A 15,997-nucleotide genomic window follows, 5' to 3' on the forward strand; every position below is an offset into this window, starting at 1 on the left:
GTGGGTTCAGAGTCAGGAGACAGGTGTGGGTTCAGATCAGGAGACAGGTGTGGGTTCTGAGTCAGGAGACAGGTGTGGGTTCAGAGTCAGGAGACAGGTGTGGGTTCAGAGTCAGGAGACAGGTGTGGGTTCAGAGTCAGGAGACAGGTGTGGGTTCAGAGTCAGGAGACAGGTGTGGGTTCAGAGTCAGGAGACAGGTGTGGGTTCAGAGTCAGGAGACAGGTGTGGGTTCAGAGTCAGGAGACAGGTGTGGGTTCTGAGTCAGGAGACAGGTGTGGGTTCTGAGTCAGGAGACAGGTGTGGGTTCAGAGACAGGAGACAGGTGTGGGTTCAGAGTCAGGAGACAGGTGTGGGTTCAGAGTCAGGAGACAGGTGTGGGTTCAGAGTCAGGAGACAGGTGTGGGTTCAGAGACAGGAGACAGGTGTGGGTTCAGAGTCAGGAGACAGGTGTGGGTTCTGAGTCAGGAGACAGGTGTGGGTTCTGAGTCAGGAGACAGGTGTGGGTTCTGAGTCAGGAGACAGGTGTGGGTTCAGAGTCAGGAGACAGGTGTGGGTTCAGAGTCAGGAGACAGGTGTGGGTTCAGAGTCAGGAGACAGGTGTGGGTTCAGAGTCAGGAGACAGGTGTGGGTTCAGAGTCAGGAGACAGGTGTGGGTTCTGAGTCAGGAGACAGGTGTGGGTTCAGAGTCAGGAGACAGGTGTGGGTTCAGAGTCAGGAGACAGGTGTGGGTTCAGAGTCAGGAGACAGGTGTGGGTTCAGAGTCAGGAGACAGGTGTGGGTTCAGAGTCAGGAGACAGGTGTGGGTTCTGAGTCAGGAGACAGGTGTGGGTTCAGAGTCAGGAGACAGGTGTGGGTTCTGAGTCAGGAGACAGGTGTGGGTTCAGGAGACAGGTGTGGGTTCAGAGTCAGGAGACAGGTGTGGGTTCTGAGTCAGGAGACAGGTGTGGGTTCTGAGTCAGGAGACAGGTGTGGGTTCAGAGTCAGGAGACAGGTGTGGGTTCTGAGTCAGGAGACAGGTGTGGGTTCTGAGTCAGGAGACAGGTGTGGGTTCAGAGTCAGGAGACAGGTGTGGGTTCTGAGTCAGGAGACAGGTGTGGGTTCAGGAGACAGGTGTGGGTTCAGAGTCAGGAGACAGGTGTGGGTTCAGAGTCAGGAGACAGGTGTGGGTTCAGAATCAGGAGACAGGTGTGGGTTCAGAGTCAGGAGACAGGTGTGGGTTCAGAGTCAGGAGACAGGTGTGGGTTCTGAGTCAGGAGACAGGTGTGGGATCAGAGTCAGGAGCAGGTGTGGGTTCAGAGTCAGGAGACAGGTGTGGGTTCTGAGTCAGGAGACAGGTGTGGGTTCAGAGTCAGGAGACAGGTGTGGGTTCAGAGTCAGGAGACAGGTGTGGGTTCTGAGTCAGGAGACAGGTGTGGGTTCAGAGTCAGGAGACAGGTGTGGGTTCAGAGTCAGGAGACAGGTGTGGGTTCAGGAGACAGGTGTGGGTTCTGAGTCAGGAGACAGGTGTGGGTTCAGAGTCAGGAGACAGGTGTGGGTTCTGAGTCAGGAGACAGGTGTGGGTTCTGAGTCAGGAGACAGGTGTGGGTTCTGAGTCAGGAGACAGGTGTGGGTTCTGAGTCAGGAGACAGGTGTGGGTTCTGAGTCAGGAGACAGGTGTGGGTTCTGAGTCAGGAGACAGGTGTGGGTTCTGAGTCAGGAGACAGGTGTGGGTTCAGGAGACAGGTGTGGGTTCAGAGTCAGGAGACAGGTGTGGGTTCAGAGTCAGGAGACAGGTGTGGGTTCTGAGGCAGGAGGTGTGGGTTCAGAGTCAGGAGACAGGTGTGGGTTCTGAGTCAGGAGACAGGTGTGGGTTCAGAGTCAGGAGACAGGTGTGGGTTCAGAGTCAGGAGACAGGTGTGGGTTCAGAGTCAGGAGACAGGTGTGGGTTCAGAGTCAGGAGACAGGTGTGGGTTCTGAGTCAGGAGACAGGTGTGGGTTCAGAGTCAGGAGGCAGGTGTGGGTTCAGAGTCAGGAGACAGGTGTGGGTTCAGGAGACAGGTGTGGGTTCAGAGTCAGGAGACAGGTGTGGGTTCTGAGTCAGGAGACAGGTGTGGGTTCAGAGTCAGGAGACAGGTGTGGGTTCAGAGTCAGGAGACAGGTGTGGGTTCAGAGTCAGGAGACAGGTGTGGGTTCAGAGTCAGGAGACAGGTGTGGGTTCAGAGACAGGAGACAGGTGTGGGTTCAGAGACAGGAGACAGGTGTGGGTTCTGAGTCAGGAGACAGGTGTGGGTTCTGAGTCAGGAGACAGGTGTGGGTTCAGAGTCAGGAGACAGGTGTGGGTTCAGAGTCAGGAGACAGGTGTGGGTTCAGAGTCAGGAGACAGGTGTGGGTTCAGAGACAGGAGACAGGTGTGGGTTCAGAGACAGGAGACAGGTGTGGGATCAGAGACAGGAGACAGGTGTGGGTACTGAGTCAGGAGACAGGTGTGGGTTCTGAGTCAGGAGACAGGTGTGGGTTCAGAGTCAGGAGACAGGTGTGGGTTCAGAGTCAGGAGACAGGTGTGGGTTCAGAGTCAGGAGACAGGTGTGGGTTCAGAGTCAGGAGACAGGTGTGGGTTCAGAGTCAGGAGACAGGTGTGGGTTCAGAGTCAGGAGACAGGTGTGGGTTCAGGAGACAGGTGTGGGTTCAGAGACAGGAGACAGGTGTGGGTTCAGAGTCAGGAGACAGGTGTGGGTTCAGAGTCAGGAGACAGGTGTGGGTTCAGAGTCAGGAGACAGGTGTGGGTTCAGAGTCAGGAGACAGGTGTGGGTTCTGAGTCAGGAGACAGGTGTGGGTTCAGAGTCAGGAGGCAGGTGTGGGTTCAGAGTCAGGAGACAGGTGTTCTGAGTCAGGAGACAGGTGTGGGTTCAGAGTCAGGAGGCAGGTGTGGGTTCTGAGTCAGGAGACAGGTGTGGGTTCTGAGTCAGGAGGCAGGTGTGGGTTCAGAGTCAGGAGACAGGTGTGGGTTCAGGAGACAGGTGTGGGTTCTGAGTCAGGAGACAGGTGTGGGTTCTGAGTCAGGAGACAGGTGTGGGTTCAGAGTCAGGAGACAGGTGTGGGTTCTGAGTCAGGAGACAGGTGTGGGTTCTGAGTCAGGAGACAGGTGTGGGTTCAGAGTCAGGAGACAGGTGTGGGTTCAGAGTCAGGAGACAGGTGTGGGTTCTGAGTCAGGAGACAGGTGTGGGTTCAGAGTCAGGAGACAGGTGTGGGTTCAGAGAGGAGACAGGTGTGGGTTCAGAGACAGGAGACAGGTGTGGGTTCAGAGTCAGGAGACAGGTGTGGGTTCTGAGACAGGTGTGGGTTCAGAGTCAGGAGACAGGTGTGGGTTCAGAGTCAGGAGACAGGTGTGGGTTCAGAGTCAGGAGACAGGTGTGGGTTCTGAGTCAGGAGACAGGTGTGGGTTCTGAGTCAGGAGACAGGTGTGGGTTCAGAGACAGGAGACAGGTGTGGGATCAGAGACAGGAGACAGGTGTGGGTTCTGAGCCAGGAGACAGGTGTGGGTTCTGAGCCAGGAGACAGGTGTGGGTTCTGAGTCAGGAGACAGGTGTGGGTTCAGAGACAGGAGACAGGTGTGGGTTCAGAGTCAGGAGACAGGTGTGGGTTCAGAGACAGGAGACAGGTGTGGGTTCAGAGACAGGAGACAGGTGTGGGTTCAGAGACAGGAGACAGGTGTGGGTTCTGAGTCAGGAGACAGGTGTGGGTTCAGAGACAGGAGACAGGTGTGGGTTCAGATTCAGGAGACAGGTGTGGGTTCAGAGACAGGAGACAGGTGTGGGTTCAGAGTCAGGAGACAGGTGTGGGTTCTGAGCCAGGAGACAGGTGTGGGTTCTGAGTCAGGAGACAGGTGTGGGTTCAGAGTCAGGAGACAGGTGTGGGTTCAGAGTCAGGAGACAGGTGTGGGTTCAGAGTCAGGAGACAGGTGTGGGTTCAGAGACAGGAGACAGGTGTGGGTTCAGAGACAGGAGACAGGTGTGGGTTCAGAGTCAGGAGACAGGTGTGGGTTCTGAGTCAGGAGACAGGTGTGGGTTCAGATTCAGGAGACAGGTGTGGGTTCAGAGACAGGAGACAGGTGTGGGATCAGAGACAGGAGACAGGTGTGGATACTGAGTCAGGAGACAGGTGTGGGTTCAGAGTCAGGATACAGGTGTGGGTTCAGAGTCAGGAGACAGGTGTGGGTTCTGATTCAGGAGGCAGGTGGTGTGGGTTCAGAATCAGGAGACAGGTTTGGGTTCAGAGTCAGGAGACATTTGTGGGTTCTGAGTCAGGAGGCAGGTGTGGGTTTAGAGTCAGGAATACAAGTGTGGGTTCAGAGTCCGTGAGACAGGTGTTGGTTCAGGAGACGGTAAGGTGTGGATCTGAGTCAGGAGACAGGTGTGCGTCTGAGTCAGGAGACAGGTGTGGGTTCTGAGTCGGAGACAGGTGTGGGTTCTGAGTCAGGAGACAGGTGTGCGTTCTGAGTCAGGAGACAGGTGTGCGTTCTGAGTCAGGAGACAGGTGTGGGTTCTGAGTCAGGGAGACAGGTGTGCGTTCTGAGTCAGGAGACAGGTGTGTGTTCTGATTCAGGAGACAGGTGTGGGTTCAGGAGACAGGTGTGGGTTCAGAGACAGGAGACAGGTGTGGGATCAGAGACAGGAGGCAGGTGTGGGTTCAGATCAGGAGACAGGTGGGTTCAGAGTCAGGAAGACAGGTGTCAGAGTCAGGAGACAGGTTGTGGGTTCAGAGTCAGGAGACAGGTGTGCGTTCTAGTCAGGAGACAGGTGTGGGTTCAGGAGACAGGTGTGGGTTCAGAGCCAGGAGACAGGTGGTGTTTCAGAGACAGGAGACCGGTGTGGGTTCTGAGGCGGTGTGGGTTCAGAGTCAGGAGACAGGTGTGGGATCAAGACAGGAGACAGGTGTGGGATCAGAGACAGGAGACAGGTGTGGGTTCTGAGACAGGTGGGGTTCAGAGACAGGAGACAGGTGTGGGATCAGAGACAGGAGACAGGTGTGGGATCAGAGACAGGAGACAGGTGTGGGTTCTGAGCCAGGAGACAGGTGTGGGTTCTGAGCCAGGAGACAGGTGTGGGTTTGGAGTCCTTTAGACAGGTGTGGGTTTCAGAGACAGGAGACAGGTGTGGGTTCAGAGTCAGGAGACAGGTATGGGATCAGAGACAGGAGACAGGTGTGGGTTCAGAGACAGGAGACAGGTGTGGGATCAGAGACAGGAGACAGGTGTGGGGTTCTGAGTCAGGAGACAGGTGTGGGTTCAGAGACAGGAGACAGGTGTGGGTTCAGATTCAGGAGACAGGTGTGGGTTCAGAGACAGGAGACAGGTGTGGGTTCAGAGTCAGGAGACAGGTGTGGGTTCTGAGCCAGGAGACAGGTGTGGGTACTGAGTCAGGAAACAGGTGTGGGTTCAGAATCAGGAGACAGGTGTGGGTTCAGAGTCAGGTGACAGGTGTGGGTTCAGAGTCAGGAGACAGGTGTGGGTTCAGAGACAGGAGACAGGTGTGGGATCAGAGACAGGAGACAGGTGTGGGTTCAGAGTCAGAAGACAGGTGTGGGTTCTGAGTCAGGAGACAGGTGTGGGTTCAGATTCAGGAGACAGGTGTGGGTTCAGAGACAGGAGACAGGTGTGGGATAAGAGACAGGAGACAGGTGTGGATACTGAGTCAGGAGACAGGTGTGGGTTCAGAGTCAGGATACAGGTGTGGGTTCAGAGTCAGGAGACAGGTGTGGGTTCTGATTCAGGAGGCAGGTGTGGGTTCAGAATCAGGAGACAGGTGTGGGTTCAGAGTCAGGAGACATGTGTGGGTTCTGAGTCAGGAGGCAGGTGTGGGTTTAGAGTCAGGAATCAAGTGTGGGTTCAGAGTCAGGAGACAGGTGTGGGTTCAGAAGACAGGTGTGGATACTGAGTCAGGAGACAGGTGTGCGTTCTGAGTCAGGAGACAGGTGTGGGTTCTGAGTCAGGAGACAGGTGTGGGTTCTGAGTCAGGAGACAGGTGTGCGTTCTGAGTCAGGAGACAGGTGTGCGTTCTGAGTCAGGAGACAGGTGTGGGTTCTGAGTCAGGAGACAGGTGTGCGTTCTGAGTCAGGAGACAGGTGTGTGTTCTGAGTCAGGAGACAGGTGTGGGTTCAGGAGACAGGTGTGGGTTCAGAGACAGGAGACAGGTGTGGGATCAGAGACAGGAGGCAGTTGTGGGTTCAGAATCAGGAGACAAGTGTGGGTTCAGAGTCAGGAGACAGGTGTGGGTTCAGGAGACAGGTGTGGGTTCAGAGACAGGAGACAGGTGTGGGATCAGAGACAGGAGGCAGGTGTGGGTTCAGAATCAGGAGACAGGTGTGGGTTCAGAGTCAGGAGACAGGTGTGGGTTCAGAGTCAGGAGACAGGTGTGCGTTCTGAGTCAGGAGACAGGTGTGGGATCAGAGTCAGGAGGCAGGAGTGGGTTCTGAGTCAGGAGACAGGTGTGGGTTCAGGAGACAGGTGTGGGTTCAGAGTCAGGAGGCAGGAGTGGGTTCTGAGTCAGGAGACAGGTGTGGGTTCTGAGTCAGGAGGCAGGTGTGGGTTCAGAGTCAGGAGACAGGTATGGGTTCTGAGCCAGGAGACAAGTGTTGGTTCTGAGTCAGGAGACAGGTGTGGGTTCAGAGTCAGGAGACAGGTGTGGGTTCAGAGTCAGGAGACAGGTGTGGGTTCTGAGCCAGGAGACAGGTGTGGGTTCTGAGTCAGGAGACAGGTGTGGGTTCAGAGTCAGGAGACAGGTGTGGGTTCAGAGTCAGAAGACAGGTGTGGGTTCTGAGTCAGGAGACAGGTGTGGGTTCAGATTCAGGAGACAGGTGTGGGTTCAGAGACAGGAGACAGGTGTGGGATCAGAGACAGGAGACAGGTGTGGATACTGAGTCAGGAGACAGGTGTGGGTTCAGAGTCAGGATACAGGTGTGGGTTCAGAGTCAGGAGACAGGTGTGGGTTCAGAGTCAGGAGGCAGGTGTGGGTTTAGAGTCAGGAGACAGGTGTGGGTTCTGAGTCAGGAGACAGGTGTGCGTTCTGAGTCAGGAGACAGGTGTGTGTTCTGAGTCAGGAGACAGGTGTGGGTTCAGGAGACAGGTGTGGGTTCAGAGACAGGAGACAGGTGTGGGATCAGAGACAGGAGGCAGGTGTGGGTTCAGAATCAGGAGACAGGTGTGGGATCAGAGACAGGAGACAGGTATGGGATCAGAGACAGGAGACAGGTGTGGGTTCAGAGACAGGAGACAGGTGTGGGATCAGAGACAGGAGACAGGTGTGGGTTCTGAGTCAGGAGACAGGTGTGGGTTCAGAGACAGGAGACAGGTGTGGGTTCAGATTCAGGAGACAGGTGTGGGTTCAGAGACAGGAGACAGGTGTGGGTTCAGAGTCAGGAGAAAGGTGTGGGTTCTGAGCCAGGAGACAGGTGTGGGTACTGAGTCAGGAAACAGGTGTGGGTTCAGAATCAGGAGACAGGTGTGGGTTCAGAGTCAGGTGACAGGTGTGGGTTCAGAGTCAGGAGACAGGTGTGGGTTCAGAGACAGGAGACAGGTGTGGGATCAGAGACAGGAGACAGGTGTGGGTTCAGAGTCAGAAGACAGGTGTGTGTTCTGAGTCAGGAGACAGGTGTGGGTTCAGATTCAGGAGACAGGTGTGGGTTCAGAGACAGGAGACAGGTGTGGGATCAGAGACAGGAGACAGGTGTGGGTTCAGAGTCAGAAGACAGGTGTGGGTTCTGAGTCAGGAGACAGGTGTGGGTTCAGATTCAGGAGACAGGTGTGGGTTCAGAGACAGGAGACAGGTGTGGGATAAGAGACAGGAGACAGGTGTGGATACTGAGTCAGGAGACAGGTGTGGGTTCAGAGTCAGGATACAGGTGTGGGTTCAGAGTCAGGAGACAGGTGTGGGTTCTGATTCAGGAGGCAGGTGTGGGTTCAGAATCAGGAGACAGGTGTGGGTTCAGAGTCAGGAGACATGTGTGGGTTCTGAGTCAGGAGGCAGGTGTGGGTTTAGAGTCAGGAATCAAGTGTGGGTTCAGAGTCAGGAGACAGGTGTGGGTTCAGGAGACAGGTGTGGATACTGAGTCAGGAGACAGGTGTGCGTTCTGAGTCAGGAGACAGGTGTGGGTTCTGAGTCAGGAGACAGGTGTGGGTTCTGAGTCAGGAGACAGGTGTGCGTTCTGAGTCAGGAGACAGGTGTGCGTTCTGAGTCAGGAGACAGGTGTGGGTTCTGAGTCAGGAGACAGGTGTGCGTTCTGAGTCAGGAGACAGGTGTGTGTTCTGAGTCAGGAGACAGGTGTGGGTTCAGGAGACAGGTGTGGGTTCAGAGACAGGAGACAGGTGTGGGATCAGAGACAGGAGGCAGGTGTGGGTTCAGAATCAGGAGACAGGTGTGGGTTCAGAGTCAGGAGACAGGTGTGGGTTCAGAGTCAGGAGACAGGTGTGGGTTCAGAGTCAGGAGACAGGTGTGCGTTCTGAGTCAGGAGACAGGTGTGGGTTCAGGAGACAGGTGTGGGTTCAGAGCCAGGAGACAGGTGTGGGTTCAGAGACAGGAGACAGGTGTGGGTTCTGAGGCAGGTGTGGGTTCAGAGTCAGGAGACAGGTGTGGGATCAGAGACAGGAGACAGGTGTGGGATCAGAGACAGGAGACAGGTGTGGGTTCTGAGACAGGTGTGGGTTCAGAGACAGGAGACAGGTGTGGGATCAGAGACAGGAGACAGGTGTGGGATCAGAGACAGGAGACAGGTGTGGGTTCTGAGCCAGGAGACAGGTGTGGGTTCTGAGCCAGGAGACAGGTGTGGGTTCTGAGTCTTTAGACAGGTGTGGGTTCAGAGACAGGAGACAGGTGTGGGTTCAGAGTCAGGAGACAGGTATGGGATCAGAGACAGGAGACAGGTGTGGGTTCAGAGACAGGAGACAGGTGTGGGATCAGAGACAGGAGACAGGTGTGGGTTCTGAGTCAGGAGACAGGTGTGGGTTCAGAGACAGGAGACAGGTGTGGGTTCAGATTCAGGAGACAGGTGTGGGTTCAGAGACAGGAGACAGGTGTGGGTTCAGAGTCAGGAGACAGGTGTGGGTTCTGAGCCAGGAGACAGGTGTGGGTACTGAGTCAGGAAACAGGTGTGGGTTCAGAATCAGGAGACAGGTGTGGGTTCAGAGTCAGGTGACAGGTGTGGGTTCAGAGTCAGGAGACAGGTGTGGGTTCAGAGACAGGAGACAGGTGTGGGATCAGAGACAGGAGACAGGTGTGGGTTCAGAGTCAGAAGACAGGTGTGGGTTCTGAGTCAGGAGACAGGTGTGGGTTCAGATTCAGGAGACAGGTGTGGGTTCAGAGACAGGAGACAGGTGTGGGATAAGAGACAGGAGACAGGTGTGGATACTGAGTCAGGAGACAGGTGTGGGTTCAGAGTCAGGATACAGGTGTGGGTTCAGAGTCAGGAGACAGGTGTGGGTTCTGATTCAGGAGGCAGGTGTGGGTTCAGAATCAGGAGACAGGTGTGGGTTCAGAGTCAGGAGACATGTGTGGGTTCTGAGTCAGGAGGCAGGTGTGGGTTTAGAGTCAGGAATCAAGTGTGGGTTCAGAGTCAGGAGACAGGTGTGGGTTCAGGAGACAGGTGTGGATACTGAGTCAGGAGACAGGTGTGCGTTCTGAGTCAGGAGACAGGTGTGGGTTCTGAGTCAGGAGACAGGTGTGGGTTCTGAGTCAGGAGACAGGTGTGCGTTCTGAGTCAGGAGACAGGTGTGCGTTCTGAGTCAGGAGACAGGTGTGGGTTCTGAGTCAGGAGACAGGTGTGCGTTCTGAGTCAGGAGACAGGTGTGTGTTCTGAGTCAGGAGACAGGTGTGGGTTCAGGAGACAGGTGTGGGTTCAGAGACAGGAGACAGGTGTGGGATCAGAGACAGGAGGCAGGTGTGGGTTCAGAATCAGGAGACAGGTGTGGGTTCAGAGTCAGGAGACAGGTGTGGGTTCAGGAGACAGGTGTGGGTTCAGAGACAGGAGACAGGTGTGGGATCAGAGACAGGAGGCAGGTGTGGGTTCAGAATCAGGAGACAGGTGTGGGTTCAGAGTCAGGAGACAGGTGTGGGTTCAGAGTCAGGAGACAGGTGTGCGTTCTGAGTCAGGAGACAGGTGTGGGATCAGAGTCAGGAGGCAGGAGTGGGTTCTGAGTCAGGAGACAGGTGTGGGTTCAGGAGACAGGTGTGGGTTCAGAGTCAGGAGGCAGGAGTGGGTTCTGAGTCAGGAGACAGGTGTGGGTTCTGAGTCAGGAGGCAGGTGTGGGTTCAGAGTCAGGAGACAGGTATGGGTTCTGAGCCAGGAGACAAGTGTTGGTTCTGAGTCAGGAGACAGGTGTGGGTTCAGAGTCAGGAGACAGGTGTGGGTTCAGAGTCAGGAGACAGGTGTGGGTTCTGAGCCAGGAGACAGGTGTGGGTTCTGAGTCAGGAGACAGGTGTGGGTTCAGAGTCAGGAGACAGGTGTGGGTTCAGAGTCAGAAGACAGGTGTGGGTTCTGAGTCAGGAGACAGGTGTGGGTTCAGATTCAGGAGACAGGTGTGGGTTCAGAGACAGGAGACAGGTGTGGGATCAGAGACAGGAGACAGGTGTGGATACTGAGTCAGGAGACAGGTGTGGGTTCAGAGTCAGGATACAGGTGTGGGTTCAGAGTCAGGAGACAGGTGTGGGTTCAGAGTCAGGAGGCAGGTGTGGGTTTAGAGTCAGGAGACAGGTGTGGGTTCTGAGTCAGGAGACAGGTGTGCGTTCTGAGTCAGGAGACAGGTGTGTGTTCTGAGTCAGGAAACAGGTGTGGGTTCAGGAGACAGGTGTGGGTTCAGAGACAGGAGACAGGTGTGGGATCAGAGACAGGAGGCAGGTGTGGGTTCAGAATCAGGAGACAGGTGTGGGATCAGAGACAGGAGACAGGTATGGGATCAGAGACAGGAGACAGGTGTGGGTTCAGAGACAGGAGACAGGTGTGGGATCAGAGACAGGAGACAGGTGTGGGTTCTGAGTCAGGAGACAGGTGTGGGTTCAGAGACAGGAGACAGGTGTGGGTTCAGATTCAGGAGACAGGTGTGGGTTCAGAGACAGGAGACAGGTGTGGGTTCAGAGTCAGGAGAAAGGTGTGGGTTCTGAGCCAGGAGACAGGTGTGGGTACTGAGTCAGGAAACAGGTGTGGGTTCAGAATCAGGAGACAGGTGTGGGTTCAGAGTCAGGTGACAGGTGTGGGTTCAGAGTCAGGAGACAGGTGTGGGTTCAGAGACAGGAGACAGGTGTGGGATCAGAGACAGGAGACAGGTGTGGGTTCAGAGTCAGAAGACAGGTGTGGGTTCTGAGTCAGGAGACAGGTGTGGGTTCAGATTCAGGAGACAGGTGTGGGTTCAGAGACAGGAGACAGGTGTGGGATAAGAGACAGGAGACAGGTGTGGATACTGAGTCAGGAGACAGGTGTGGGTTCAGAGTCAGGATACAGGTGTGGGTTCAGAGTCAGGAGACAGGTGTGGGTTCTGATTCAGGAGGCAGGTGTGGGTTCAGAATCAGGAGACAGGTGTGGGTTCAGAGTCAGGAGACATGTGTGGGTTCTGAGTCAGGAGGCAGGTGTGGGTTTAGAGTCAGGAATCAAGTGTGGGTTCAGAGTCAGGAGACAGGTGTGGGTTCAGGAGACCGGTGTGGATACTGAGTCAGGAGACAGGTGTGCGTTCTGAGTCAGGAGACAGGTGTGGGTTCTGAGTCAGGAGACAGGTGTGGGTTCTGAGTCAGGAGACAGGTGTGCGTTCTGAGTCAGGAGACAGGTGTGCGTTCTGAGTCAGGAGACAGGTGTGGGTTCTGAGTCAGGAGACAGGTGTGCGTTCTGAGTCAGGAGACAGGTGTGTGTTCTGAGTCAGGAGACAGGTGTGGGTTCAGGAGACAGGTGTGGGTTCAGAGACAGGAGACAGGTGTGGGATCAGAGACAGGAGGCAGGTGTGGGTTCAGAGTCAGGAGACAGGTGTGGGTTCAGAGTCAGGAGACAGGTGTGCGTTCTGAGTCAGGAGGCAGGTGTGGGTTCAGAATCAGGAGACAGGTGTGGGTTCAGAGTCAGAAGACAGGTGTGGGTTCTGAGTCAGGAGACAGGTGTGGGTTCAGAGACAGGAGACAGGTGTGGGTTCTGAGTCAGGAGACAGGTGTGGGTTCAGAGACAGGAGACAGGTGTGGGTTCAGATTCAGGAGACAGGTGTGGGTTCAGAGACAGGAGACAGGTGTGGGTTCAGAGTCAGGAGACAGGTGTGGGTTCTGAGGCTATGTCCCAAATAGCATCCTCTCCCCTGTGGGTCCTGATCAAAAGTAGTGCGCTAATTGAATTTTTAAAAAATGTATTCCCTATTTTGCCAGGTGAGTTGACTGAGAATATATTCTCATTTGCTGCATCGACCTGGGGAAAGCTAAAAAACATAGTTAACCTACAAAATATATATGCTAAAAAACATACAAAATGTCTGAACTGCCTCAGGCAACGAATTCCTCTCATTTCAGACTATTCCACCAGCAAGTTGCAAAATAGCTCAAGGCAGATTGACCTATCTCTGTGGAGATCGAAGGGACCTCCAGAGTTCGCCATCCCTGAGACCGTGTCTGATCGCTCGTATTTCTGTAGGTTGTCTCGAGAAGGGGGGTACGGTGGGAGTTTATGCTTTATAAACAGAAAGCGTACAATTCATCGATCTACGAGACCTCAAAGATGGCCTGTCTAATTTCTGATACATAAATCAGTGATGTGTGCTGAACCTAATCGAGCCTTAATAAAATGTAACGCTCTCTGGTAAACTACATCTAATGGCTTCAATACAGTGACAGCATGCATTCATATAGATCATACTGCCAAAGTCTAAGTCTGTAATGAATGTGGACTGAATTATTTGTTTTCGGGCTACTTAACGAAAGGCTTTCCTATTCCTATTAAAAGGGAACCCATTTTCATTCTTAACTTCTTGACTAAAATAATCAACATGTTTTTTTGAATCAAAGCCGATTTCATCGATCCAGATATCTAGATATTTATAAGCGTGGAGACGATCAATGCGTGTACCATCCAAAGTACGCATGCATAAATCATCAGATACATTTTTTTGTACGTGATTTGGAAAAATAACATATACTTGGTTTAACCTGGATTTAAGTATCAATTTGAGTTCACCAAATACTTTCTGCTGGGAATTAAAGGCTAATTGAAGCTCTGAACTGGCTAGGTCAGCTGTGGGGGAAATAGCATACACAACCGTGTGTATTTTAATTTTAATTTAATTTTTTAAATTAATTTAATTTTCAGCTAAAAACTATTTAGTTAATATTAATAGTGTAAAGAACCAGACCAAGATTTGGTCCCTGGGGGACAATGTCACGACTTCCGCCGAAGTTGGTGCCTCTCCTTGTTCGGGCGGCGTTCCCGCGGTTGACGTCACCGGCTTTCTAGCCTCCACCGATCTACATTTCTTTTTCCATTTGTTTTGTCTTGTTTGTACACACCTGGTTCCCATTATGTTTTTGTTTTTAAAATTATTTCCCTATTTAACCCTCTGGAGCCACAGGTTTTGTGAGTGTTTATTGTTGTCAGTTGTCTCGTTTATGTGACTCTGGATTTTCGTTCTCCTTGTTGGAAGATTATTTGTGAGTAAAGTTACTATTATTACTCATCTCTGTGTCCTGCGCCCGACTCCGCCTTACCCACATCACCTAGACTCTGACAGACAACGTATGTTACAGTGTTTCCTCTGATACAAACAATTAACAACTTAAAACTCATAGAAGCAGCTACAATATGACTAGGTCTGGAAAACCTGACCAATCATCAAGAATACATTTCGCAAGTTAAAAAAAGGGATTTAAATTGGTTATTTACCAAGGATTCTAAGACTGTTGCTAGGCAAAAGGGTGTGGAAATGTGGCGATCATTATTTAGGTCACACGGGTCACCACCTTTATGAAGCCGGCGTGTACGGAGCCGCCTTCCAGAAACCGGAACCAGAAACCACCGTCGGGTTAAAAATAACGCATTGGAGTTTCTGCTATCAGGGGAGCGACAAACTGAAGCAGAAAGGATCAAGCAAATCTGCCACCAGTGGATTTCTGTTTAACATCAATCTTAAGCAAGGAATCTAGCACAAGCACCGAGAGTAGTTGAAATGAAAACAAATGAAAGAACATTCCGGATGCTGGGAAGAACAGTCGACTGTCTGACCAGGGTCAATTAAGCCACAATTTCTTTCATATTAAAAGCCTGACGAGATAAAAAAAAAAGCTTATTAAAAGCATCAGTTATCTAATACTTTCAGTAATGATGCCTGGGTCTGACACAATTTGCTCAGGCAGGGAAGGAGAGGAATGTCCACAATTCAGTGCATTTACTGTTTTCCAAAATGTCGACTAAATAGAGTTGAAAGGGCTCCATTTGGGACGTAGCCTGAGAGTGTACATGCAATATCTCAGGTAGAGATACAGAGGACAGGGACTGGTATATCCAGCACTAACAGTTAGCAGGGTAGAGAGATACAGAGGACAGGGACTGGTATATCCAGCACTAGCAGTTAGCAGGGTAGAGAGATGAAGAGGAGAGAGATGAAGAGGACAGGGACTGGTATATCCAGCTGTAATAGTTAGCAGCATAGAGAGATGAAGAGGAGGGAGATGAAGAGGAGAGAGATGAAGTGGACAGAGACTGGTATATCCAGCTGTAACAGTTAGCAGCGTAGAGAGATGAAGAGGAGAGAGATGAAGAGGATAGAGATGAAGAGGAGAGGGACTGGTATATCCAGCTGTAACAGTTAGCAGCGTAGAGAGATGAAGAGGAGAGAGATGAAGAGGACAGGGACTGGTATATCCAGCTGTAACAGTTAGCAGCGTAGAGAGATGAAGAGGAGAGAGATGAAGAGGACAGGGACTGGTATATCCAGCTGTAACAGTTAGCAGCGTAGGGAGAATCCAGGCCCTGCAGTGCCTAGCTCCACTCCTATTCCCCAGGCGCCCTCTTTTGATGACTTCTGTAACCGTAATAGCCTTGGTTCCATGCATGTTAACATTATAAGCCTCCTCCCTAAGTTTGTTTTACTCACTGCTTTAGCACACTCTGCCAACCCGGATGTCTTAGTCGTGTCTGAATCCTGGCTTGGGAAGACCACCAAAAACTCTAAAAAAACTCTCTAAAAATCTCCATCCCTAACTACAACATTTTCAGACAAGATAGAACGACCAAAGGGGGAGGTGTTGCCATCTACTGCAGAGATAGCCTGCAGAGTTCTGTCCTAAAATCTCTGAAACTGGAAACACTTATCTCCCTCACTAGCTTTAAGCACCAGCTGTCAGAGCAGCTCACAGATTACTGCAGCTGTACATAGCCCATCTATAATTTAGCCTAAACAACTACCTCATCCCCCTACTGTATATATTTTGCTCCTTTGCACCCCATTATTTCTATCTCTACTTTGCACATTCTTCCACTGCAAATCTACCATTCAAGTGTTTTACTTTATATATTGTATTTACTTTGCCACCATGGCCTTTTTTTTGCCTTTACCTCCCTTATCTCATCTCATTTGCTCACATCGTATATAGACTTATTTTTCTATTGTAATATTGACTGTATGTTTGTTTTACTCTATGTGTAACTCTGTGTTGTTGTATGTGTCGAACTGCTTTGCTTGATCTTGGCCAGGGCGCAATTGTAAATAAGAACTTGTTCTCAACTTGCCTACCTGGTTAAAATTAAGGTGAAAAAAAAAATGGTGACATAGACTCCACCCCTCCTGTCATTTCCAGGATGCAGTGTCATACACTCCACCCCTACTGTCATATCCAGGATGCAGTGTCATAGACTCCGCCCCTCCTGTCATATCCAGGATGCAGTGTCATAGACTCCGCCCCTCCTGTCATATCCAGGATGCAGTGTCATAGACTCCGCCCCTCCTGTCATATCCAGGATGCAGTGTCATAGACTCCACCCCTCCTGTCATATCCAGGATGCAGTGTCAGAGACTCCG

The sequence above is a fragment of the Oncorhynchus kisutch genome, linkage group LG2, assembly GCF_002021735.2.
Source record: "Oncorhynchus kisutch isolate 150728-3 linkage group LG2, Okis_V2, whole genome shotgun sequence".
In the NCBI taxonomy this organism is placed as follows: domain Eukaryota; kingdom Metazoa; phylum Chordata; class Actinopteri; order Salmoniformes; family Salmonidae; genus Oncorhynchus; species Oncorhynchus kisutch.